General features: G+C 39.8%; 1 protein-coding gene across 7 annotated transcripts in view; it reads right to left on the bottom strand.

Annotated features, from left to right (window-relative positions):
- Nucleotides 1-25,191, bottom strand: part of SCMH1 (Scm polycomb group protein homolog 1) — a 198,985-nt gene extending 173,794 nt beyond the window's left edge. For 4 of the 7 annotated variants that reach the window (XM_071217516.1, XM_071217517.1, XM_071217515.1 and 1 more), the window contains exon 1: nt 25,002-25,142. The gene's annotated coding sequence lies outside the window, so the exon portion shown is untranslated. Of the gene's footprint in view, nt 1-25,001 lie in introns of all 7 variants that reach the window. The other 3 variants (XM_058303796.2, XM_071217521.1, XM_058303797.1) reach the window with 2 other exon arrangements.
- Nucleotides 25,192-26,966: the final 1,775 nt, after the last annotated feature.

Raw genomic sequence — 26,966 nt, 5'->3', positions numbered from 1 at the left:
ACAAGAAAGAAATGGAAACTGATGGAAGAGATAACTGACATTTTAAACTTGTGGTGGTACCCCACACTAAGCTAAAACTTCTAGCTGCAGTGTTAGCCACCAGGCACAAAATTCACAGAAATATTTTTTATTAATTTTTAAAGATACTGTATTAGTCAGCCAGAGGAGTGCTGCTGTAAAGTACCAGAACTCTGTTGGCTTTATATAGGGTATTTATTTGGGGAGAAGCTTACAGCTACCAGGCCCTACAGAGTCCAATTCAAGGTACTGTAAGAGGTACTTTCTCACCCAAAGTAATTTGCCACATTTTGAGCAAGATGGCACACATGTCTGCAAGGGTTCAGCCTTCCTCTTCCCCTTAAGGCTCCGTGGTCCCAGCTTTTTCCAATCTCAGCTGTAGGCTGGGATAAGTCTCATCTCTTTCACTTAGGGCCTGTTTCTCTCCCAGCTCAGCTGCAGCTGCAGGCTATCAGGCTCATTCTCTTTCCAGAGCCTCTGCTGTGTCTAAGGAGCTGTCTCTATTCTTCTGTGTTATTCTCCTATGTATTTACTTCCAGGAGCTCCAGCATCAAAACTCAAACTCTCTCCTCTGCCATATAGTTTTCTCTTTGAGTTCCCACTCACTAAGGGGGCAGAGACTCAACATCTTACTGACATGCTCAAATCAAAGCCCTAATCATAATTTAATCAAGTAAAAGAGGAACCTCTAAATTTGATACAATCTAATATGCCCAGAGGAACAGACTAGTTTACAAACATAATCCAATATCTATTTTTGGAACTCATAAACAATATCAAACAGCCACACATACTTTAAAAGGAGAAAGAGACAATACGGACTACTATAAAGAACGTACTCTAAATGTGACATTGGAAAAAGATGAACTGAGGGCATTCTAGGAAAATGCAAAAGGGTTATGTGCATGCCAGCAAATGATTAAGGGTAGAAATGATAGTGCAGAACCACTGACAGTACAGATAATGAAAACCTAGTGAGTGAAATTTATTACAGGGATAAAGCAATGTAAATAGGAAAAGTATTTGCATTTCTGGTCTCCAGATCAATTATAAATCCCTTACAAAAAAATGCCAAGGAATCACAAGAGAAATTTCAATACAGTTGGGAAGGTAGGATAGACAAACAGACAGATATGTAATATTAAAAGTAATGGTATAATCTAGGCGGTGGATATGTTGTTCACTGCAAAACTATCTTTAAAGTTTTTCATACATTAAATAAAAGCTTGAATTGTCTTTTTTGTATCACAGTTATCTGTAATCATCTTTTACATTTCTTTTAGTATTGTAATTCCCTTGGAGTTAGGATCCAGATCAGATTTATTTCTACATTCTTTGAAACACAGTGCCTGGAATTGTAGGTGCTTAGTAAATGTTTACTGCAATCCTCACAATAGATGTGGTAGGTGGTTAGGACAACTATTCACATTGTTCTAACTTAAATGGGCAGAGCAAAGTCTGGTGCTATTTTTCAGCTACACAGTTCATTTGATGAGCTACAGCTCAGTCACTTCCTAGTGCACCAATGACTCCAAAAAAGACTCTAAGCCTGATTCTCCAATTGAGCGTTTGGCAGTGTGTTCAAAGGAAAAAGCTGTAGTTATGCTATTTTTAAAATGTTTGGAAAGTCCTGAAATATGCATCTTAATGTGAATATAAAATGTCTGTAAACTTTCTTATTTCTTTCTGTTTTGTTGGAGCAGTGTGTAGAAGAAAAATGAAAACTGCTTCATAAAAATCTTATACTGGGCTGTAATTACCTTCTACGAGTTACCTAAAACAAGATGAGAACAGAAGTGGAAACACAGTAACAGTTAACATTTAAATTCAGCTCTTCCTTGCAATTCCATGTGTATATTATTTTACTTGACTTTTTACAATACTTGGTCAGAGATTACCATCATTTCCAATTCACCATGAAGAAACTTCAGAGAGAATTAGTTCAGAAAGTTAGTAGTAGGTGGTTAAACTTGGATTTGAAGCAATCTAGGTCATGTTCTTTGTAGGCTATTATGCTGTAATTTCCTTGCACTGACTATTCAGCAGTCTTGTAATGTGGTTCTGTCTCCTCCCGTTCCATTTTGTGTATGGCAATCAGAGTAACCGTTCTAAAGTAAAAATTGTTCTTCTGCTTAAAACCCTTCAATAGCTCCATGTATAGGATGAAATCCACCAGCCTCATTTACTGCCCATCTTTCCCTCTTTGCCCTATCCCCTAGGTGATTCCAAATGATTTGCAGTCCCTTAACTCATCTGCAAGGAGGTCCTCTTACCCACTATACCCCTGTGGCAGTTTGAGATTATTTATGAATCCCCAAAAGAAAAAGATTGTTTGTAAACAATCTATTCTTCTGGGTGTGATACCCTTTGATTATACTGAATTCAGTTGAGGGGCCCTTGATTAAAATTATCTGTTAAGATTAGAGCTTTGATTTGACCACATCAGTAAGGCAAGACTCAATGAGTCCCCACCCCCTTGATGGGCAGATATAAATGGACACTCACCCAAGAAGACATAAAAGAAGAGAGAGCCCTGTCAGTTTTGATCCTGGGGCCCCAGGGAGAAATGAGCCATTTGCCTGATAGTTTATAGCTGACCTTGTGAAGAGAACAGAGCAGCTGAGAAGGCCTGGAAAGAAACAAGCCCTATGCCAGAGACTGATATAAGAAGCCCTGAGACACAAGCCCTATGCCAGCCTACAGCCGAGATCAGGAAGCTGGGTCCACAGAGTCTCAAGAGGAAGAGAAGCCCTGGAAGGAGAGACCTGGCAGAGATCAGCAACCATCTTGCTTCAACACGTGGCAACTGACTTTGGTGAGAAAGCAACCTTGAGTTGGATTCTTTTTGTTGTTGTTCTTGTTACATAAATTAATCCATTTATTACAGGCTAGAGATGGTCCAAATTGTGGCACTCCTACTGGTCTTTCAGTTCCTTCAGTTGCCTGATGGCAGACTTACTGTGACTGCAGAAGTGGTGTTGTAGGTCCAGGCACCATCAGCCACAGCCACTCTTTTCATGTAGGAACCACAATGCCAGATCCCCACAGCTTTTCTCTTCATTTTGGTCTTGCCACAGAAAGAGCATACTTGACATGCTGGCTGATTTCAATTTTCTTCACCATTTTCCGAAGGGAGGTGCCATATGGGTTCAGTATTTACCAACGATTCCAACCTTCTTGGTGCATCTTGCCATGTTGCCGCGAACTGACTCCAAGCCGAGAGAACGAGTTGGATTCTTTAGGGCCTTGTAACTGTAAGCTTTTACCCCAAATAAATACCCTTTATAAAAACCAACAGGTTTTGACAATGTTCTTGCATAGTTTGTAACAAACGTTTCACACCAATGCAAAGAGTTGGTGGAGGGGTGATGTATGAGACCCCCGTGTGATGTTATGTATGTTTATGTTGTAAGTTCACAATCTTTACTATACATTTATTGTTTATGTGTGTTCATGTATGAATGATATACTTCAATTTAAAAAAAAAAAAGAAGGAAAAAAGCCAACAGATTTCTGGTACTATGCATGAGCACATCTTTGGCAGACTAATACAATCTCCAACTCGTCAACTTACAACTCATCCTTCAAAATTTAACTCACAAATCAATGAATCCCCTCTTCCTCAGCCTTCCTAAATCTTCTCCCCAAATAATAATTCCCTACATTTAAATCTGGTTCATACTTATAACATTTAAACATCATATTAAAATTATTTGCTTATGTATTAAATATCTTGCCTCCCTATTTGATGGTGAGCCCTGAGGGATGTTTTATCTTTTACATCTGTGGGGTCTAATACACTGCCTAACAGTAGTAGGGCATCAAATATATGCTTGTGGAGCTGAATTCCAGACTCACTTAGAAAGTATGCAAGTGTTAAAACAAGATTTGTTTTTTGCAAAATACAGATGTTTCAAAGAAAAAAAGCCTGAAACACTTTAACTGAAATGCATACAATGGCAGTTGCCCTGAAGGTCCCTGCTAGCACTCCATGCCCCAGCTGGGTGTCCAGGAGGTTCATTACTTTCATATTACCACTATGGCAATTTTTAAATGAGCTCAATGCAAGAAAGACAAATTGAAATGACAGCTCTGGCAACTGACATTTCTTATTTAACATTAGAGCTCTCAGTGCCATGAATATACCCTCTTCAATGTAAAACAATATTTATAGAGTATCTTCTAAGAGATCTGCAAACACTGTGATTGGTATTTAAGGGGAATACAAAAAAAGTACAGGTCCTCATTAATACAGGCAAAGAATGTGTTCCTGAAAAACAACACAAAACCTAAAAATACAGATATCCATTAGAAGTAATGGTAAAAAAATAATTCATCTTTTATGGGTCAGTTGCCTGTTCCAGGACTGACAGAAGAGCAACCTCTTCCAGTTTTACCCTGATGCAGGCAGGAGTTATAAGATTGTACAAGAACAGGAGCCAGTACTAGGCATTCTAGAAGGAAGGTCTGTAAAACTGAAGTCCCCAACCTGGTTTAGAAACCTTTGGTTTCATAGTTTCTCGGTATCAGAGGTTTCCTCCCAATGATCAGGCTGCTCTCCTGAGATAATACAAAACCAACAAAAAAAACCCACCAATAAGCCAAATCATAAGCTGTTAACATAACAAAAGCAAAATTTATATTCAGCCAAATGCAAACATGGTTTAAAAGAAAAAGAAAAATGACAGGAAACCATGTGGATAAAGGGAGATGCTGTGCACTCACTGCCTTTCACTAATGGCTAAATTAATTCTAGGAAACCCTCTTAATACTTACTATGTGCCAGGCACTGTTTTGGGTATTTTATACTGATGATCTCATTAAATCCTCACCACAAACCACAAGGAAAATAAGTTACATAAATGTTTTACTATACTACTCTTAACCTCTATACAGCTTTCTCTTATGTACCATTACTGAGTCCTGGGGTTACCCAGTACGACAGTTTGAAGTTCTTTTTTGAATCCCAATAGATTATGCTCGTTAATCCATTCCTGTGGGTATGGGGCCCTTTGAGTGCATTAAATTCAGTTAAGAAGACTTTGATTAGATTGCTTGATAAGGTCAATTTAGGGCTTTTGATTAGACTATGACAGTGAGGTGTGAGCCAGTTTGGGTCTCTGCCCTCTTGTTGGGTCTAATATAAATGGAGACATCCAGAGAGACATAAACAGAGAAAGAAGCTGCTATTTTTGATCCTGTCATGTAAGAGAGGACTTGAGGATCACCAGCAGCCAAAACTTAAGCATGGAGTCCCCAAAAGGCTGGGCCCACAGAGCAGCTCAAGGCTGAAGAGACATACACCTTATAGCTCACAGATGACCTCGGAAAGAGAGCAGAGCAGTGGAAACTGAGAGAGGAGGCCCAGAAAGAGATAAGCCCTATGCCTGGTTGTCCACAGCTGAGATCCTGGAGAGGGGCAGATTCTGGAGGTGAAGGCAAGGACCTCAGCAGAGACAGGCCATGTGGCAGGACACCAGGATCACCAGTAGCTGACTTTGGAGAAAGCATCTCTGATGATGCTTTGATATGGACGGTTCACAGTCTCGAAACTGTAAGCTTTTGTCCCAAATAAAATTCCCATTATAAAGGCCAACCCATTTCTGGTATTTTGAATTGGCAGCCCATGGCAAACAAAGACACCTAGTATACTCAACAGTAACCAGTGATATTAAATTAAAAATATGGGCTATTTAGGATATGTCACTAGGTCTTTCAGGTATTTGACCTTCATACAACCACTTTCTTTCACACATTATATATCAATCAACACTCCTAAAATTTTTCTCATATGCAGAATTGGGCTTTCCATTATTTCCCTTGAGAAATAATGACTTTGAGCTAATGCATGTGGACACATCTACCAGGAGAAAGAGTTGGGGTATATGCTAGGTATTCGGGGACTGGGGAGTTAATGTGTAGAAAACTGGTAGTAATGGAAATAATTCCTGTCCATTGAAATATAAATTGTGTCCATAGAATGCAAGAGATGGTTTCCCTACGGATATTGACCAATTTTGCATCCATTTGTAAAATTCATTTCAGCATTCCCTGGCTATAAATATGTGGTAGGGACTGTGACTTTTCATAATGGTTTGGTGAAAATAAAACTTGATTGGGAAAATCAAGTTTTATTTATACATGTTAAATAAATATTGATCATATATGGCCTTGGCTAACTTCCACAGTACCATCTCTAATTCTCAAATATAATTAATACATGTCTTGTCAATTTTCAAAGGCCTGCTGTGAGAATCCAATAACTGAATAAACCTGAAAGCATTCAGGTAATCTGTATAGTTCCCTGGTCCATCATTCACAATTTCTCTAGTAAATGAATAATCTCCACTCACTGTCATTTCTTACCATTATTATTTCTCAATTCTAATTCAGGGTGGGGCTGGAAAAGAGGGTGATGATAAAGCAAATGTAAATTGATTGATAATCAAAATATCCAGGGCAAGCTGCTAGATACTTCCTAAAAATAACTGAATTTTCACAATAAGCGTACTGATGCAGGTCTTATTATTCCCATTTTATAGTAGAATAAATTGAGCTACAAAGAATTTAATTTGGGAAGCAGATATGGCTCAACAGATAGATATAGGAGGCCAAGTGTTCAATACTCAGGGCCTCCTGGCCCCTGTGGCAAGCTGGACCACATGGAGTGTTGCCCCATGCAAGGAGTGGCCCCCATGCAAGGAGCCTCCCAGGAGTGGTGCCACCCATACAGAAAGGTGATGTAGCAAGATCATACAACAAAAAAAAAGACACAGAGGACAGACAATATGAGATGCAACAAACTAGGGAGCTAAGGTGGAGCAAGAGAATGATCACCTCTCTCCTACTCCATAAGGTCCCAGGATAGGTTCCCAGAGCTGCCTAATGAGAACACAACAGACACAGAAGAACACAGTGAATGGACACAGAAAGGAGACAATGGCGGGGGCGGGGGGGAGACATAAGAAAAAAATAAAAATAAAAGCAACCTCGAGGGTCTTTCATTTAAAAAAAAAAGTATTTAACTTGTCTGAAGTCAAGGAGTTGGAAGTAAATGGGGCAAGTTCTGTTGTACACTTTCTAGGGTTTACTTGGCACTTTCATGGCTTCTACTTCATATGGCCCTCAAAATCCTGTGAACTACATTGCACAAATGTTAGTATCTCTGTATTACACAAAAAGAAAACAAGGTTCTGAGAGTTTAAATGACTTGTAAAGGTCACAGAGCTAGTGACTACTAGATCTAGGACTAGAATATCTAGGTCATGTAACACTAAATCTTGTACTTTTTCCATAGGTCAAACTAGTAAGTAAGAGATCACTTAAAGGTCGTTCATAAAACTCAGGGAACAGATAAATCTAATTAAAATAAAACAAAACAAGGCTGCTATTTTAAAAGATCAGATTCCAAATTTTTCAACCAAAACCACTGTACTTACCAACTTTAATTTCTTCTCTTTATACCCCATGCACACCCAGAGCTTCAATGCAGGCTCACACAGACATCTGGGTAGAAGACTCATTACTTGCATTTTCTAGGATACATATTTTAGCCCTTGTTATATATATCATACTTAACATCCAGGGATTGCTCCCCGAGTGAGAAGAAAATCAGAAAGCTGGCCCAGGACCAAATAAAAAAGTTTCTATGTCTGAGATACAAGCCAAATACTGATGACTTTCCAAATTTACCCAATCAATACTTATTGAGTACTCTATGTGCTAGTCCGTGGGATAGCGAATAAAACTTTGTGTTAATTTAGATATGGAGGTAGGCAAGCAAATACATTTAACAATAACAATATGATATGTATATGTTTTCAAAAGAATGTTAAAATTGGAAACCAATTCTGTCTAAAGGAATTGAGAAAGACTTCACAGGACATGACTTCTGAACCAGAAATTGAAGAATGCATCTTATTCCAGACAGAAAAGGAAGTTTAACACATTGCAAGCAATGGGGATTAGAAAAGTAATAAGTAGTGAAAGACCTTGTAGGGTGTATGGTCCTGAGAAAAATGGTAAGTAGTTTGAACTTTGGATATATGGTGGGAAGCAGTGAATGAACTAGAAAACTAGGCTGGAACCAGATCATGAAGAATCTTAAATGCCATTCTAAGAAACCAGGAATATACCTTGCATATGGGAGGTTTTCAAATGTTTTTTAGTCAAAGGACACAGTATTTTCAAACAAACAGTTACACAAAACACGGCAATAATCTACAGAGCCTACCTGGCAGAAGGGGAGTTAAGGAAGCAGACCCCATCTGTTCTACCTCACCTTCACACTCGCTTCCTGAGAAGCCCTATAGTGCCTTCAAAGAGACCTAGAGCAGTATTAGTATTTAATGTGTGGTCTCCATCAGCAAACTGGCATGTTTGTCATATGCACAGAAAATGGGAGTAAGCCCTTAGAAACTTTGCACAGCAATTTAGCAGTGTAACTTTATGTCTGTTAAAACTAATAAAAATTTGAGGTTTTATACTTAGTCTTTTTTAAAATTTCATCTACCAATTCATTTTTACTGAATTTTAAAAAATGATTAGTTTGTGATGATGGAAAATAAAACTGATTCTTCACCATATATAGTTTGAGAAGTACTGCCCTAGAGGTTACACAACTGATCACAGTTGTTATTTAGAAAGATTAAAAAATAACTATTAGCAGTTATATAGAAGGGGGAAAACAACTGGCAAATGTAAAGCATAAACAGTATGAAAAGCTAAATAACAGAAATTTTCAGATGACATAAAGATTACTTGTGTAAATGCTAAACATTTAGCAAACAGTGAAAAAGGACTTTTAAGTTCACAGAAAGAGGAGATCTCTACAGGCGAATGTAGTCAAGGAACACTCAGATATGGCAGTAGATTTTTAGAGAGGTAGACCTTAAGCCATCAATTTCCAGACCTAGACTCAGGTCAATATTATTATATACATAATATTATTTACTGAAACACCTAGTACATACTAGATTATGGGGATACAATATTGAACATAAGGTATGTTTCCTGGGAGAGCAGATGCAGCTTAGTGATTGAGTTCCTGCTTCCCATGTATGAGGTCCTGGGTTCAATACCTGGTACCACCTAAAAAAAAAAAAATATATATATATATATATATATATATATGTATATATGGTCCAGGGAGCAAATGTGGCTCAAGGGGTTAAGTGCTGCTTCCTACATGGGAGGTGCCGGATTCAGTTCACTAAAACAACAACAACAAGAAAAACAAGTGAAAAAAAAAAAACAACAACTCAGGCATGCCACTGTGGCTCAGTGGTTGAGCACCAGTTTCCCACATACTAGGTCCCAGGTTCAATCTCCAGCCCCTGGTACCTCAAAAAATAAAAGTAAAAAATACATTTAAAAAGTAAAAGATATGGTCCCTGATATCCCTGAGTATGCCACAATGATGGGGGAGGTTGGTGGTGTGGGAGGAGTGGGGTGGGGAGGTGGGGAGTATACGGGAACCTCTTATGTTTTTTAATGTAACATTTTTTGAGATATATATCTTCAAAAATATATAATTTACAAAAATGATGGGGGTGGGGAGTGGGTTATATGGGAACCTCTTCTGTTTTTTAATGTAACATTCTTTGTGATCTATTAACTTTAACAAAAAAAAAAAGATATGGTCCCTGATGTCAGGGCAGACAGACATTAATCAATCAAAAATACAAACTAATGCTTCATTTAAAATGATGATAGATACTACAAAACAAAGTTACAGAGTTCTATGAAATCATGTAACAGAGATAAGATAGAGTTAAGATCCATCCTGGGAGATAAAGGAAGGATTCCTTGAAGAGGTGATGTCTCAGTTGAAATCCAAAGAATGAATAGAAATTAACCAGACAGAGAAAGGGAAAGAATATTCTGGCAGAGGAAACACACCTGAAAAAATATCCTGAAGCTTTTGTTTTTTACCCCACAGAACAGAAATAGAAAAAAAAAAAAAAAAAGGCAGTATGGCTGATGCTCATAAAGCAAGGAGGAAAGTGCTAAGAGGTCAAAAAGACAGAAAGGCTAGTTCATTAGACGTTCTATAAGCTACATTATAGTTAACAGAAGCATAAGAAAAATTTATGAAGGGTAGTATGATTATCAGGCTTGAAGTTAAAAAAAAAAAATTAACCCTAAAAGCAACATGGAGGCTGGATTAAAGGGGAGCCAGAAGGCAGTGGTTGGCAGAAAATGGTTAGGATACAAGGGAAGAGATGACAGAAGCTTGGACCATGTTGATGGCCATGAAGAGTCATTCAATAAAATTTATGGAATGCCATTATATGCCAATTGCTGTGATAGGTATTAGATATGAGAATGAGACTGGCAAGATCCCTGACCTAGAACTTATAAACATAGTAAATAAATAATTACATTTTGTAATTAAGGACTAAGATGGAAATAAACAGAGTGATTGTGGAAAGAGCAAGTCAGGAAATGCTGCAATGACGAGGTGATTTTCAGCTAAGAAAAAACTAGGCAAGAGTCAGAGGAAGACCCTCCTAAGCAGAGAGCATGTGCAAAGTCTCAGAACCAGGACAGAGCTTCATATATTTAAGGAACAAAAAGGTAGGCAGTGTGACTGGAACTTAGTTAGCAGATGGCGGTACCACATGAAACTGGTTAAGAAACTTGGCTCAGAAGTGGACACGGCTCAAGCAGTTGAGTGCCTACTTCCCACACAGGAGGTCCCACTTCCATCCAGTGCCTCCTAAAACAAGCAAAAAAACAAATGAAAAAACCAACTTAGGGCAGCCAATGTGGCTCAGTGGTTGAGTACCAGCTTCCCACATCCAAGGTCCCAGTTCAATCTCAGGCCCTGGAACCACACACACACCAAAAAAGAGTAGGTTCCATATCATGTAGACTACAGGGAAAATACTGTTTCTATTTTCAGTACAATGGGAAGCCACCAAAGTGTTTTAGGCAAGGAGAAGACACAATCTTGGCCACTGCATTGGTGAGGGGCAGAGTGCAGAAGTAGAAGCATGAAAACCATATTAGAGACTTAAGATACAGTAGTCCTAACAGGTATTAGCAATGAACTGAAACTAGGGAAAAGGTGATTTCAGAAATGACTCCCAGTTTTCGGGCCTGGGCAAAGAGATGAGGTAGAGGGCCATTTGCTGAAATAGATAATGTGCAAGCATCATAATGACCTGGAAACCATTTAAAAAATACTAATTCCAGGGCTCCATCCCCTTGGAGATTCTTATTCAATATATTTTTTTATTGGTACACGGGATTTTTAACTTTAAAAAGCTCTCCAGGTGTTTGTGATAATCAGCAAGGTTTGGAAGTAACTGCTGTAGAGACAAAGTTCAGCAGAGTTGGTTTCTACAGCTTGTTACCAAAAGAAGCCTAGAAGATACAGAAACTGGAAGAGAAGTGGTACAAATGGCAGGCCCTAAAAGGTAGACTTAGCTGGATCGAGGCTGAGAACAGATCAGTGGAGACCTCTTATCCCAGGCTAAGTGGCTCTCCATCCTTATAATGTGCTATTAGCTTTTCTAGGAAAGGTTCTTTCTGCCTACAGCTGCACAGGAGCCTTGCTGAGTTGGAAATTTCTACCTAGGGCTAAAGATGGTATAAGCAAAGCCAGAAAAGCAGGACCAACAATTATGGATAAGCCTGAGATTTAGGAGAGGCTTGATTCCTCTAAGGTCCTCAAAAGCAACTCTGTTATGCATTCCCTGCCTGATAACCCTGGAATACAATCCAGAAGCAAAGGGCAGATTATTATTATCTCTCTTCCCCAGGCCCTATTTCAAATTAAGTGAGCCAATAAATTCTTTTTTTTTTCTCCCTCATTTAAGTTTAGGATTTCTGCTCTTTGCAACCAAAAAAGTATTAATTCTCTACCAGAATTTAATAAACTGGAGCACTGCTTCTTTCGAGAATCACCAGGGGCACTACCCCAAATCTACTGAAACAATCTCCAGGTCAGGGTACCTGTTATTTCGTAATGTATTCCAGATGATCCATATGACCAGAAAAATTGGGGAAACACTAGCATAGGCTAAAGTGTACATTGAACAAAAGTCTGGTTTTATCTTCCCAGAGTCTATGAAATGGGTGCTCTACTCTTTTCCAGAATAGAGGAAGGACATTATAACAGTATTTATTTAAACCATACAATAAACCCACCACTGTACCAGAAGCACACCATGATATATGGTATGGCCTACAAGGCCTTCCAGGATCTTGTATTTTTTAATTTGTAGAAAAGGCACGGCATATAAATATGAAATTTAGCAGGGACTGCCAAACCTGACTGATCACTAGCATCATCTAAAGACCTTTTTGGTAGAACAGGGGTGGAAGACATGGGATTTAAATTCCTTATCCACAAGATAGCAAGGCTATTTCCAATATATTGTCACTGTAAAATACAGTTCTTTCTCAATAAGATGAAGGAGCATCCTGAAAAAAATTAGGTGTGATGCAAATAGTTCATTAATTCAGATTTGGATTTAATTAACATGTCCTGAGCATTTCCCATGTAAGCATTCACTGTATTAGGCATCTAAATATAGGTTTTCATTAATAACTAATAATCAGGATACCAGCAAATTAATAAACTGCCTGAATTGACACCTCTTCTCAGCCTAATGGTTTATTTAAAAGCCATGATTAGGGTATTTATTTATTTTGATATTTATCATATCAAAAGAAAATTTTGTTAATGTAGGAAATAAGCAGTCAACAAAAACATTATTTAATATTATACCAAAGTTAACTAGCAATTCTCAAGAATATAGCTGTTTTTGTGTGATCTATGTATCTTTAAAAAAAAAGATAATAAAAAAAATTTTTTTAATTAAAAAAAAAAACTGTGACACCTAAGTGTTGAGGTCATCATAAAAACAAAACAAAGCAAAACAAAAAACACAACTTATTGTTTTGTTAAAGCTAGTTAGTAGAATTTTGTCCAAACAACCAATCCTTATTTAATTATTAACTAAAGCTGCATTAAGTAATTAAGTTTGAAGGTACTGTGGAAATCTGAGCGTTAGGAGTTACAGAGTTTGGAGAGTAGGAAAGAAACAAAAAAGAAGCAAGAGTTTTGCTAGTTCTACTTGACGTTTACTCAGTAATATTTTCTAAGCTTTCTATGGATAACTGACATCTAAGGTCATTAAATAATTATTTACAGAATATGTCCTAGAAGACAGATTTCTTTAAAGGATATTCTTTCAATATAGGCATAACCATAACTGAAGATGAAAACATACATAGTAGATCAATAAACTCCATTTTTCCAGATATTTCTTAATCAACAACTTTTTTCGTAAAACTAAATCCAAGACTTCTAAATTTACCTGACTCTTCCTAAGTATTATGACCAAGAATCATACTACTTTTATAAAGCATTTGTATAAAAATAAGTATGAAACATACACTTTTTTTACTGTCACATAACACAGCTCAAATAAAGTAACTTTTCTATATGAACTGGATCATTCCTGTTTATAAGCCAATATGAGGACTTATTCATAAGCCTTCCATATAATGGCACTATTTTGAATTAACAAGATTATGTGCTAAGAATTTTTTACATTTGTCTGAGTCCTCTCTATTGACTACCACTTGGCATACTTTGTCACCCACATGTATGACATTTTTTCTATGTGACAATCTACCTAGCATACACTATGGCACATGAATCAATTATCAACAGACAGCTTGACAGTCCCATCAGAAGAGTCAATGGAACTGGGAACATCATTTTATGAAGAATTATGTTTTAATTATTAATATATCCTGATAAATTATTTTAATTTTATTATAACTTTTTAAAAATAAACTTTTAATTTTAGAATAATTTTAGATTTACAGAGAAATTGTGAATATAGTTCAGGGTGTTTCTATAAATCCTGTACTCAGTTTCTTCTTAGTAACCTTACATTAGTAGGGTACATTTGTTACAATTAAAGAACCAATTATTATTATCTAAGGTCCACACTTTCTTCCGTTTTTTTCTTAGTTTTTACCAAATGTCCTTTTTCTGTTTTACAGGCCCATGCAGGATACCACTTTATATGTAATATTTATGTCTCCAACATCTCTCTTTGGCTGACAATTTCTCTGACTTTCCTTGTTTTTCATGACTTTGACAGTTTTGAGGAATATTGGTCAGGTATTTTGTAGAATGTCCCTCAACTGAAATTTGTCTGATGTTATTCTCATGATTAGACTAGGGCTATGGGTTTTGGGGAGGAAGACCAATGCAAGTTATTGTAACTTTTAAGTCCTAACTACCTGGATTACCTGGGTAATAACCTCGATGAAGAAAGGAGCCATCTCTTTTTTTTTTTTTTTTTTTAATTATTTATTTATTTTTTAAAAAATTACATTAAAAAAACATGAGGTCCCATTCAACCCCACCGCCCCCGCCCCCCACTCCCCCCACAGCAACACTCTCTCCCATCATCATGACACATCCATTGCACCTGGTAAGTTCATCTCTGAGCATCACTGCACCCCATAGTCAATGGTCCACATCATAGCCCAGACTCTCTCACGTTCCATCCAGTGGGCCCTGGGGGGATCTACAATGTCCCGTAATTGTCCGTGAAGCACCATCCAGGACAACTCCACGTCCCGAAAATGCCTCCACATCTCATCTCTTCCTCCCGTTCCCCACACCCAGCAGCCACCATGGGAGCCATCTCTTATTCCCACCCTTAGTAGGTAGCTGGTAAACGTTAATTGGTTGAGAAGGGGGAAGTGGATGTAGGCCAAAGGTTGGGGGAGGAGTAAGAAATTTAGCAATTTATTAAAACATGAGTACTCACCCAAACAAGAAAACTGCTCATATGACTATTTAAATTTAAAAATAACCTTGACTCTGATTCACTAAAGCATTTCATTCATCTATTCAGGGATCTTTCTAAGTTTGCCTACACAGTTTGGTGAGATAGGATATATTCAATCAAAAAAACAAATAAGTAAATTCCTGTAAGAAAACCTTGCACCCTATACTGATAAAGTCTCAGAATTATAACACTGGCTATGGAGAGTACAAATGGTGAAGATGGAAAGGGTATTAGGGTTAAAGTTAGGCTGGCCTCGTTTTGAAAACCAAGTCCTATCACTTATAAATTGCATGATCTTGGACAGACTTCAGTGTCTCAGTTTCCTGACATATAAAATAGAGCTAACAATACCTATATTTAGGTAGATGAGAATAATGTATATTTACAAAAGTAGCCTTTTGTGTGATAGATACTCAATCATGTTATTCCCTTTCTTAATATGATATGTTAATACAGAATGGGTCTGCATTAAATACATACTGGAATAAGGCAAGATACATATAAACGAACACAGCAGATACTGATTATTATTTTTATAGGTTGCATAAAATAATTCTGAAGCTATATTCACATGCCTTTATATTTTTTCAGGTACCTAGTATATTCCTGACATATAATAGCCACTCAAGTGTTTGATGATTCTTCCATCAGATTTCCTGGACCAAGAGTCAGGAAAATCAGATCCTAGTTTTTGTGACCATGGACAAACAGTATCCCTTCTTTAGGCCTCAGTTTCTTCATCTGCAAAATTAAATCATTGGACAAATGACAGAACAGTTGCAAAACTGAGGACTGGCAGAGATCTTAGCGCTCACTACCTGCAATCCCCTCAGACAATGGCAGGTGGAGACTTGAATCCGGACTCCTAACCACTAAACCATAACTCCACAGTCCAAACAAGTCTTTTACCTTCTCTTCCATGGAATATTGGGAATTGAACTATTGATCTTTAGAATATCATCCAATTCTGAAAATCCACTAAATTAACAGCTTAAGTTCTATCTTTATTAAAACAAGAAGGTATTAAAAAAATAAGCAAAATTGTCCATATGTAATCCTAGTTAGCATTTTAGAGAAATTATGACCATGGACAGCAGAGGAATAAAATTATTTTAATTGTGTTGATATCAAATATTTAAATATAGAGAAAGGATTCTATTTTGAATAATTTCCAATGGCATCTTCTTCAATTATAATCACTGGCCCCCACATCTGATAGATATCTCTATTATATTTGCATTCCTTACAATACCTTAGCACAATGATTTTCTTTACACACAATGGTCTCTTTTTAGTATTCCTACTTTATCTCCCTGGAGCCTTTCACATGGTTATTTCTCCTTGAAACTTACTGTTGTTCTGTTGGACCACTTCCTCCTGATTTTGCTTATAGTGTAAGGACTCAGAATACAGTTTAATGGCCAAGCACTTAGACTCTGGACTCAGATGACCAGAGTTCAAATCCTGATTCCACCACTTTTGCTACTCTGTGTGTCTGTTTCCTCATTCATAAAACAGAGATAAAGAGTACTTTCCTTGTAAGGTTGTAGAGAGGATTACATGAGTTAATACATAAATGCATAGTAAGTGCTTATAGCAGTTTGATATGGTTATGAATTCCAAAACAGATAGTGGATTATGTTTGTAATATGGTCTGTACCTGGGTGTGATTAAGTTATGATTAGGGCTTTGATTGGGCCACATCATTAGGGCACTGAGTCCCCAACCCTTGGTGAAGATAAAAGGCATGGCAAAGGACAGAGTTGGGGGTTTTTGATGTCGGAGTTTTGATGTTGGAGTTTGATGCTGAAGCCTTAAGCTGGAGCACTGGGAAGTAAGCTCACAGAGGAAAGAGAAGCAAGCCCCAAGAAGAGAGGAACACTGAGCCCAGGAAGAAGCAAGCCATGGGAAGAGAGGAACCCTGAACCCAGAGAGAGGCAAGACCCTGGAAGGGAGGAACCCAGGAAGCCTGAACCCTCCCACATGTTGGCAGCCGTCTTGCTCCAACATGTGAAAATAAACTTTGATGAGGGAAGTAACGTATGCTTTATGGCCTGGTATCTGTAAGCTCCTACCCCAAATAAAAACCCTTTATAAAAACCAACCAATTTCTGGTATTTTGCATCAGCACCCTTTTGGTTGACTAATACAGTGCTATACAGATATTTGCTGCTATTGTCGTTCCCCATCTAACCCTGTCTTATTCTCTACCGTCACTGCTTTTCTTTGACCTCTACAAATGAATGGGGGACCCCATTCATTCAAAGGAGTCTTTACCTTTTTTCTTTCTGGGAGTCCATCTTTCTTCCCTTCACTTATCTGGTGAATTCCTTCTCAATCTTTAAGATCTAGTTCAAATGTTATCCCCTGCTTCTTGGAGCTTTCTGTTTTCACCTCCTTCCTCCTGCCTTGGTAGAATCAGTTGTTCCTGACCTGTGTTACAGTACTTTGAATATATTTAAACCATAGAAAAAGTGGCAATTTTATATGATTCATCCTAATAACATCTCCTTATCTGTCTGCTGCCCCCTCCCTGCATTATACCACAAGAAGGACTATATGCTATTATTCTTTAAATATATATACACATACATATATAGTGAGTGTAATCAACAGCACTGAAACATATAGGTGAATGAATCAAAAGAGGAAACTGTAGGATATATATATTACTAGAATAAAAATTAAAAGATAAAATATAGGACTGTACAATATAGTGAACTTATTGTAGATAATGGACTATAGTTAATAGTACAATAAGTAAGTAAATAAATCTTTTTTAAAAATTATGGTATTCATCTTTGTGAATGTACACAATACAGTACCTGGCAGTTAGGAGACATTACTAAATATTTGTTGAATGAATATGTGTTCTTATTCAGAACACATACACATACAAAGAACACATACAAAGAAATAAGACAACCTTTTTAAGCTCCTATAGTCCCTTAATTTGGAATTTTGTCCCTCTATGCCTACTAGATTTTGTAAACTTTTGTACTCCTAAATTAATTTTAGATACTCATTTATTTTTAAACAAATAAATTTAATCTCATTTGGAGACTTTTCAGCAGTCTCTTTTTAAAATGTTAACATCTAGGTGAAAGGCTGTACTATTCTTGTAACTCTGCTACAAATCTGAAATTATGTCAAAATAAAATGTTAAAAAAAAAACAATACAACACCAACTATCCATTTGTGAACCTAGGATAGGCCAATGTGGCCTATAAATAATCAGGAAACCAGGCCACTGAGGGGCCATCTCATTCACTTTTCTAGGAAGAGTTTCAACATCTTCCACTCCACCCCTCTTCTGCTGCTATCCTATATGATCGCAAAAATGATGTGAATCATCCATCCTACAGGGGGCCTCTCCAACATTCCCCTCCATGTCAGCTCAGTCACTTGCTCTCATAGTCACATCCAGAGCCACCTCCAAAATCACTGCTCAGTCATCATCTTCCCATCTGTCCACCTGCTCACTCTATAATCTTTACTGCCCTGCCCCCTGCCATCCTTAATTCCAAGTTTAATATTTAAACAGCATTTTTGCCAATATCATCCACTTGCTCCCTTGTCTCTCCCTCCATCCCACACATCTGGCAAACCCTAATTCTGTATGAAACCAATCATATTTCTTCATTTGAGATATACTTGGGCTGCTGGGTTGTGCTGGAGAAATCACATACCTGAATAGATGGGCTTCCCTACATAGTCATTGTAACTAATCCCAAGGGGGCCGTCAATGCTTCAGCACTCTCTTGAGGCAATGGAGACATGGCAAGGCACCACAGCCTAGGAGCAAAGACAGGCAAGAGAAAGGAAGCCCTCACTCAAATAACACTTGAGGTGTAAGGGTCAGGGAGGAACCAACACTGAAATAGACCAAAGCCAATAGAAAATAATGTTCCAAGGAAGAGGGAATAATGATGAATGCAAAATGCTACTGAAAATTGTACCCCTGGTGTCAGTAACAAGGAGGTACCTGGTGACCCTATCAGAACAGTTTCTATGTGATTTGTACAAGTCCCTAAACCCTTAAACCTCAGTTTCCTTTATTTGAAAAATGAGACTATCATCTACTTCTCATGAATGTTTGGAGGAATAAATGAGATAAGTAGCAAAATAACAAAAGTAACATATATGAATGTAACATATATAACATTCCGACCATATGCTATATACTGCACTGAGCTTTTTTACATAGACAATCTCATATAGATTACTGCATTTTAAAAAAATCACAAACCCCCATTTTCAGATGAGGAAACTGAGACTTATTATTACTGAGTGATAGAGACTAAAGCTGGAATACAGTGAATTAAGAAGTGAGAGTGAGAAAGTTTATATATCAAACTTCTTGAGTTCTATCAAATTCATGTAACTCAAAAAGTTTGAGTATGAAAGGTGGGTAGAATATTGAGTGGTAGCCAGAGGGAAACATGGGCTTAAAATTTTAGTTAGATTTATTTCAAGATTTAAGACTTCTAAGCAGATTTACATATGAAAGAAAAGGAGCTAAAAGAAGTTGAAAGCAAGGAAGAGAGGGTTCACAGATTTAGCATTAGGCAGGAAGAAGCATCAGGAAAACATAGGTAGAGTTTGAAGTAACTTGGTTTACTAACCTGATTTGCTAGTGAGATAGACCTCCTCTAATGACTTCTACTCTTTCTTTTAAGAAGTGAGGCTATTTGCTGAGAGCAAAAGGGGAAATGTAGGGTGGGGTCAGAAGCAGGAAAAGAGAATAGGTTTGAAATAAGACCTCATGGAGAAGAGGGCAAAGAAATGACTACTTATTAAGACCCAATGGCAGCAAACTGTGTAATTTTGTCATTTTTCTCCAGCAGGGCTCAGCAGAGCTAGTATAGGCAAGAAGAGAGGTTAATTTAATTCAACAAGGTTTCAGCTTTGCCCAGACAGGGACAGAAGGAAATGAGGGATAATAGCAAGAGAGTGACTAAATGGTAGACTAAGAAAATTAAACTGGATAGGGAAAAATGTCAAGATAGAACAGATTTAGTGGAGATAAGAAAGAGGCAGGTAGGAGAGGTTTTGAACAAAATTACAATTTTGGAGATGGTATATCTCTGGTGATAATAGGCCCATGGTGTGACTATGGGAGTGATGAGCCAGGGAGTGGAGAGGATCACTTGAGTTGAAAGGTCATGAAAATTAAGGGTCGATGTGATGGGGGAAAAGTCATCCACGTGAATACTGAAGTCACTCAGGATGAAGGCAGAATTCAAGGTGGAAAGGAAGACTGTGTGCCAAGTTCTAAACAATATACTGAGGTCAGAAGAGTATGGGACATATAATCTATGGCTCCCTAGTGTTCCTAGAATCAGGTCCAAACTCTGTATCTTCAGCTTTTAGTACTATGTCCCCAGCCCATCTCTCCAACCATATCTCTTACTACTGACTTACACAAATACAATACTGAACTGTGTGGCAGTTAACAATTTTTAATACACATACTCTACATGTTGCCTGAAAAAAAAATTTGTTCTCCAACACTCAAATGAAGTTCATCTTAAGTGTGATAAACCCTTTTTGCCAAATGTTGAAAAATGATGGTTCTCCCCTGGTGAACTCCTGTGTTACTTTGTTTTTACCCTTCCTTCAAATAATTATTACATAATTTAGGTAGAAAGGTTTTACTTTAGCTTGCAGAGCATAAGTTCCCTAATTGTATGTGAGAGGAAACTAGCATTTACTTAAATTCCATGAAGCACCAGTTGCTTTTCTAGGGATTTCATATCTTATTTCATGTAGTCTTATACCATCCTTTGAAGTAGGAATTTATTTTTTACAGATAAAGAAACTAAAGCTCACAGAAGCTAATCAACTTGCTTACAGTCATAAGGCTAGTAAGTGGCAGAGACCAAATCTGAATCTTTGCCTTTTAAGTCCAATGCCTAGGTTTTTTCCACTATACTCTTCCAAGAAACCAGGGATTTGTCCTCACTGCTTTATGTGATTGTTTCCTATCCACCTATTGATCATCAGAGGAAAAACCTCCACTGTCTTTTGCCACTCTAAGTATTAGAAGAAAAGATTAGATATAGGGTATTTGCCCTGTTGCTTTCTAGGACTAAGAACACTCTTCAGAGCAGTGATTAACAGGAGTCCTAAATAAAGATGAAGAGATCAGAAGACTGCTTCCAGGAAGCAAAAGTGAAAAAACCATTACTTACCCCACTCAGTTAACATGGAGATAAAGAAGGTCAACTACCATACCAGGGAGCCAAGAGTGCCTACAACTGAAAGCAGGAGAATTGCATCCAGCATCCATGTGGAATCTAAGCCCCCTCTTGACATAGATGTGGCATGGACACAACCATTCTAAGATCCACAGGATGGAGGAATAGAGTATAGATTAGAGTGGACTTACTGATATTCTATTCATGAACTATTATGATTAATAATCAAAGAAAATGTGGCACTGGTGTGGAGAAAGTGGCCATGGTGGCTGCTGAGGGTAGGGAGTGGGATGAAGAGATGTGATGTGGGGGCATTTTCGGGGGTTGGAGTTGTCCTGGGTCGTGCTGCAGGGACATTTACCGGACATTGTATGTCCTCCCATGGCCCACTGGGTGGACTGTAGGAAAGTGTGGGCTATGGTGTGGACCACTGACCATGAGGTGCAGCCGTGCTCAGAGATGTATTCACCAAGTGCAATGAATGTCTCATGATGATGGAGGAGGATGCTGTTATGGGGGGAGGAGTGGGGTGAGGGGGGTGGGGAGTATATGGGGACCTCATATTTTTTTAATGTAATATTGAAAAAATAATAAAGAGAAAAAAAAAAGATAACATGAAAAAAAAACATTACTTTTCCACTCTTGTGTTTAAAAAATTTCTCCTCCTTTGAGATTTATGCCTTCTGGCTATATCACACTACCCCTCCTCCTCATCTGTCACATACCACCCTCCTGATTAATCCCCTATATTCCCTGCACCTGGGTCACAATTGTCCTCTCATCCCCACACCCTATCATCCTAAATTACTTCACTATCCACAGAGATGACATTCAGTACAATAGCTCCACAGTTCCTGGTCACACTCAGTTTCACTGACCTGCACTGACCCAAACACAGAGGCGTAGCTATCACCAAAATGGCTCCACATCAGACAACTTAACTCTAATATTCTGCTTTCTCACCACAACCTCCTTCCCCACCCCACCCTCCCAGCTCACTCCCAGTACATTTGCTCATTGATCTAACAGAGAACTCAAGAAATCACAAAATTGAACTCATCATCCAGTCTTTTCTGTCTCAGTTAATGTTACCGCCATCCTCCTAGTCACCCAAGCCCAAAACCTGAGCAACACACTGGACTCCTCACCCTCTAATTTGTAAATCTAATCAATCACAAAGCCTCACAGATTTTCTGAAATTCATCTCTTTCACTTCATCTCTATGACCACAGGATGATCTTTTTCAAATGTTACTTCATCCATGTCTAATAAAAACTTTTCAGTGCTTCATGACTGGGCCTTTGCCTATACTTTCAGCCTCACAACTTACCACTTAGGTCTTCACTGATATATTCTTAGCAGTCCCAACCTGCTTTTAGGTCTCTACGCAAGCTATTTCTTTTCTCACATTGATGCCTTTCCTCAAGCTATTATCTTTGTTTGCAACATACTCTCTACTCATCTATGCCTAACTCATACTTACCATTTAAGATTTGGGCCAGATGTCATCTCTTCTCAAAGCCTTCTCTCAATTACTAGGCAAGCCTAACTTTCCTTACTTTTGGAGCCATAACATATGCACAGCTCTCACCTATTATTCTGAGATGACCTTTTTAGCATCTAATTTACCAGCCCAGAAGAATTGGAAATTTATCTCATTCGTCTTTGCATATCCACCTAAGCATAGTACCAGACACACAGCAGGTATCTAAAGTGCAGAATGAAGGTCAGATTATGATGAGTTTAAATTTTCAGTGGGAAATTCACACCAGTTCTTTCTCAGCATTCAGTATCCCCTGCCTTTAACTCCAAGCACTTTGAAGGGAAGAAACCACAGCCTTTCCCAAGTCTGGACAGATTGGTGCTAAACAAAATTTTACCCAACTTACAGAAAAGGAAAAGAGCACTTGCACAAACATACCAAATATCAAAACTTGACAAATGTCCTAAAAGCTTCAAAACCACTGACCAACTTAAAAAATGAAGACATAAGAACAAAGGTAAAAAACCAATTCTAACTGCTGGTATGCGCTTGCCTATGTTATAAACTGTGAAACTTTGCTTAGAACTTGAACAGCATCCCAGACACAAGAGCTTGGCATTTTATCCACAGGCCATTACTTCTTTGCTGGGTTTAAAAATTACTAACCTGCAGGGTTGCTTAGGCAGGAGCTCAGAAAGGTGGTAAAAGAGCCTTTTTAAAAACTCAACCCCTGCACCACCAATGCTAAGTGAAGAAAAAAACGAGAAAAAAAATAATGCAAATAAGTGTTCTTTTTCATAGTAATTTTGGGCCATCTGCTGGCATCAGAAATGGAGCAAAGAGTTCAATGCAACAAAGCATTTCTTTCTCCAACTAAATATTAAATTGCAATGCTGCACCAAACTAGGTGTCAATTCTTTTTCAGAGTAAAAATAAGCTTTTCTATTTGCATAGTGCTTTGCACTTTAAAACTCTTTGATATACATTAGCTCACTTGATAAAGTGTTTATAGACATTAAAGGGGGGGACCAAAATAGGACAAAATAGACTTCTACTTCTCTTGAACAAACAGTACTTGGTGGGTTTTTTGTTGTTTTGTTGTTTTGTTTTTTAAGTTAAAAAAAATAACAGAAATGGGGAAAGGAATACAGTAGTTTTCCTTGGAGCCAAGGAACTTCTCAGAGAAACTCACTAGGTTTTGTCACCTCGTGCACATTAAGAAACTCTCCTTTGAAGGGGATGTAGGCAAACTAGAGCCCAGCCAGAGAGACCAGAGACTCACAGCATGTGAGAAACAACTGAAAGAATTGGAATTAGTGGGGAGAAGACAAGACTCTGGGGACATGATTACTATCTTCAGATATCTAAATCTAAACCGCTGTTGACAAGGAAAAAGTAGGAAGAATGGGAGGCAGCTGTTTCCTTCAACCAAAAAAAAAAAAAAAAGTAAAAACCAAAGCCGTCCAGGAACAGAATGGGTTTCTTAGGAAGCAGTAGTTTCCCATAGCAGGAGGTGTTTAAACAGGTTGGTCAAATTACTAGAATGGTGTTTGGGATTTTCAAAGACACTCTGGCTTGGGATGGGACAGTGGGACCCTAGATGACTTCAATTCCCTTCCAGTCCAGAGATGTTCTGGGGTTCACCCATCTCCTGGAAACCACTTTCAATCCTCTCGGGGCTGGCCCACAGTTGTGCCCACGTGTGCAGCCCTCCGGGCCACTGGCTCACCTCGGTGCCCGGCTCCTCCCGCCCGAGTCTGAGGCTTGAAACCTGCTCTGCAGGCCGGTTTCCGGCGGGGCTCCCATGCAGGCGGGAGTGGTCCCCGTGCCGCCCCGGAACGGCTGCTGACAGCTCCGGGCCCTTGGCGCCCCCGATCCTCAGTCGGACCTTGCAGCTCGCCGACCTCGGTCCCCACCTGCCTCGAACCTGGACTCCGCCACAGAGAACCCAGAGGCTTTCGCGAGAGCAACCGACAGACCCGCGTGCAGACAGACATCCCACACGGACCCCCGGCCTTCGGCTCAAAAACAGCTCATCCGGGTCGACTCCAGCTCCGCTAGCGTGGACCGAGGGACCCCGCACTGACCGCCCCATGATCCCAGCCCTCCGAAGGGCCCCCTGTCCTTGGATTTCCCGCGCCGGGGTCCCCGGGGCGTCCCGACCGCGTCAGGGCCGCCGGACGGACACTGGGCCTCGCCGGCCGGGCCGAAGACGCAGAACCGCCCGCCGGTGATCCGGGCCGGGCTGACACCGCCCGAGAAAGGCCACGGCGGCGCGCGGACCACAGCCAGGCAGGCAGACCCCGACGGCGACCCCGACAGACAGAAAGGCAGACACTCGAGCCCAGAGGGGCGGGGGCAGCAGCCGGGCCGGTCCCACCGCTGTCTTCTCTCCCGGGGCTGTCCCTGGCGGCCCAGACCCCTCGGGCACCGGCTACCTTGGCCGGCGGGGGCAGCCGCAGAGGCGCTTACCTGCGGGCGCGGCGGCGGCGGCGCTGGCGGCGTGGGGCGCGGGGCGCGGAGCGGCTCACTCCCTTCCCGCCGCCATGTTTCCGCTGCGCAGGGAGGGAGGGGGAGAGGGAGGACGGAGGAAGGGGGCGGGCGGGAGCGGCTCGGGAGAGCAGCGCGCGGCTGCCGGGGGCTCGACCGAGGCGGTGGCTGCGGCGGGGGGCGGGGGCGGGGGTTCCCCTCGTTCCTCCGGACTCCGCCCCGTCCTGTCCCCGCGCCTCCCGCCGCGGGGCGGCGCGAGTCTCGGCCGTTGGGCTCCGGCGCTGCGGCAAGGGCGCCTCCGCGCGGCCCGGCCCCGCCGTCCCTGACAGCTTCCCTCCTTCTGCCGGACAGGGTCCCCGACTAGCGTCTCGGGGCGCTCGGGTCCGCGACCCAGGGAAGGGTAAACTGAGGCCTGGCGAGGACTCCGCCGCCTTAGGTAACCCTCTGAAGCTGCTCGTGGGTGACGAGGGAAGTATCTGTTGGACCTAAGAGCGGTCGGGTCTCGGAGCTCCTCCTGCTAATGACTAGTCGTGTGACGTCTTTGGGCTAATTACCTCGCAGCTCTACCCCAGGTCCCTCATCTCTAAAATAATAGCGCTTACCCACAAGGGTTGTTATGAGGACCAGATAAGTTAATAGTTGTGAAGCCCACGGAACAGCGCCCGGCACAGAGTAAATAAATGCTCAGTAAATATAAGCTTCCACGTTCCTTCACTGGTTCATCCGAGGATTCAGACAAGTACGTATTCATACAAACATGTGCCAGGCACAGTACGGATCATTCATTGAGTGCTTATCAACAATCTTGGCTACCCTCTTCTCTTTAACCGCCACATCCTCCCTGTGTTATCCCTATTTTAATAGTGAGGAAACTGAAGCTCGGGGAGGTGAAGTTACTTGTCCAAAGTCACCTAGCTAGTGAATGACTGGCTTTTCATCTCCAACCTGTATTTTCCAAGCCTGTGCTCTCTGCCTGCAGCAAGGAGTGGTCAGGTCTGTTAAGTTGGGTCAAGGAAGTATCCCAGAGTCAGACACATTCAAGTTGGTTCTTGTATTTGCAAGGAAGAAGCTAATTTCAGGCAGAGGGAAGGATGTGTGCAAAGGCATATAGGCATGATACCATATGGCTGGAAAGTAATTAGCTGTGGCTGGAGAATGAGTTACAGGAGTAAGGTGATGCTGCTGCTGAAGTTAGAGGGAAAGGAAGCCAGAATATGGAAAGAGGCCCTTGTATGTCAAGATAAAGAGCTAAGAGTTTATTTTATAGGCTAATGGTTTTCAAAGTGTGGTCCTGCGACCCCTGGGTGTTCTTGAGATTCTTTCAGAAGTCAGCTCAAAATTATTCTCATCATCATAGTAAATATCTTTGCTATTTCATTCTTTCAGAGTGTACAGTGAAATTTTCCATAGGATATAAAACATAATATTGCAGCAAAATTAAATGCAGAAACATTTTAGCATCCAGCTGTCTTCTTTTAAGTCAGATGTTAGAGATTTGCACAGATATAAAACACTACTTTTCTCATTCATTTCTTGTTTTAGAAAATATTTCTCATTTTAAAATGTGTTTAACATAATTTGAGTGCAATTTTAAAATGAATTAATAAAATTTGGTTGTTCCTGTTGTAATTTCTAAAATGGTAAATATTAGCATATAAAAGCAAATAAAAATGCTCTTCGAGGTCCTCAATAATATTTTTAGTGAATTTTTTATTTTTAAAGAAACTTTACATTACATAAATTTTACATCAAAAAATAGGGGATTCCCATAAACTCCACCCTTTCCCCCTCGCACACTTTCCCCAATTAACAACATCTTTCATTGATGGGGTACATTTGTTGCAATTGAGGAACACATATTGAAGCATTGCTACTAACCATAGACTAGAGTTTACATTATAGTTTACACTTTGCACAGCACAATTTTATTGATTTTTACAAAATGCG

The sequence above is a fragment of the Dasypus novemcinctus genome, chromosome 9 (assembly GCF_030445035.2).
Source record: "Dasypus novemcinctus isolate mDasNov1 chromosome 9, mDasNov1.1.hap2, whole genome shotgun sequence".
Classification (NCBI taxonomy): domain Eukaryota; kingdom Metazoa; phylum Chordata; class Mammalia; order Cingulata; family Dasypodidae; genus Dasypus; species Dasypus novemcinctus.
Note: the sequence above shows the minus strand (reverse complement) of the source record. Positions and strands in the feature narration are given on the sequence as shown.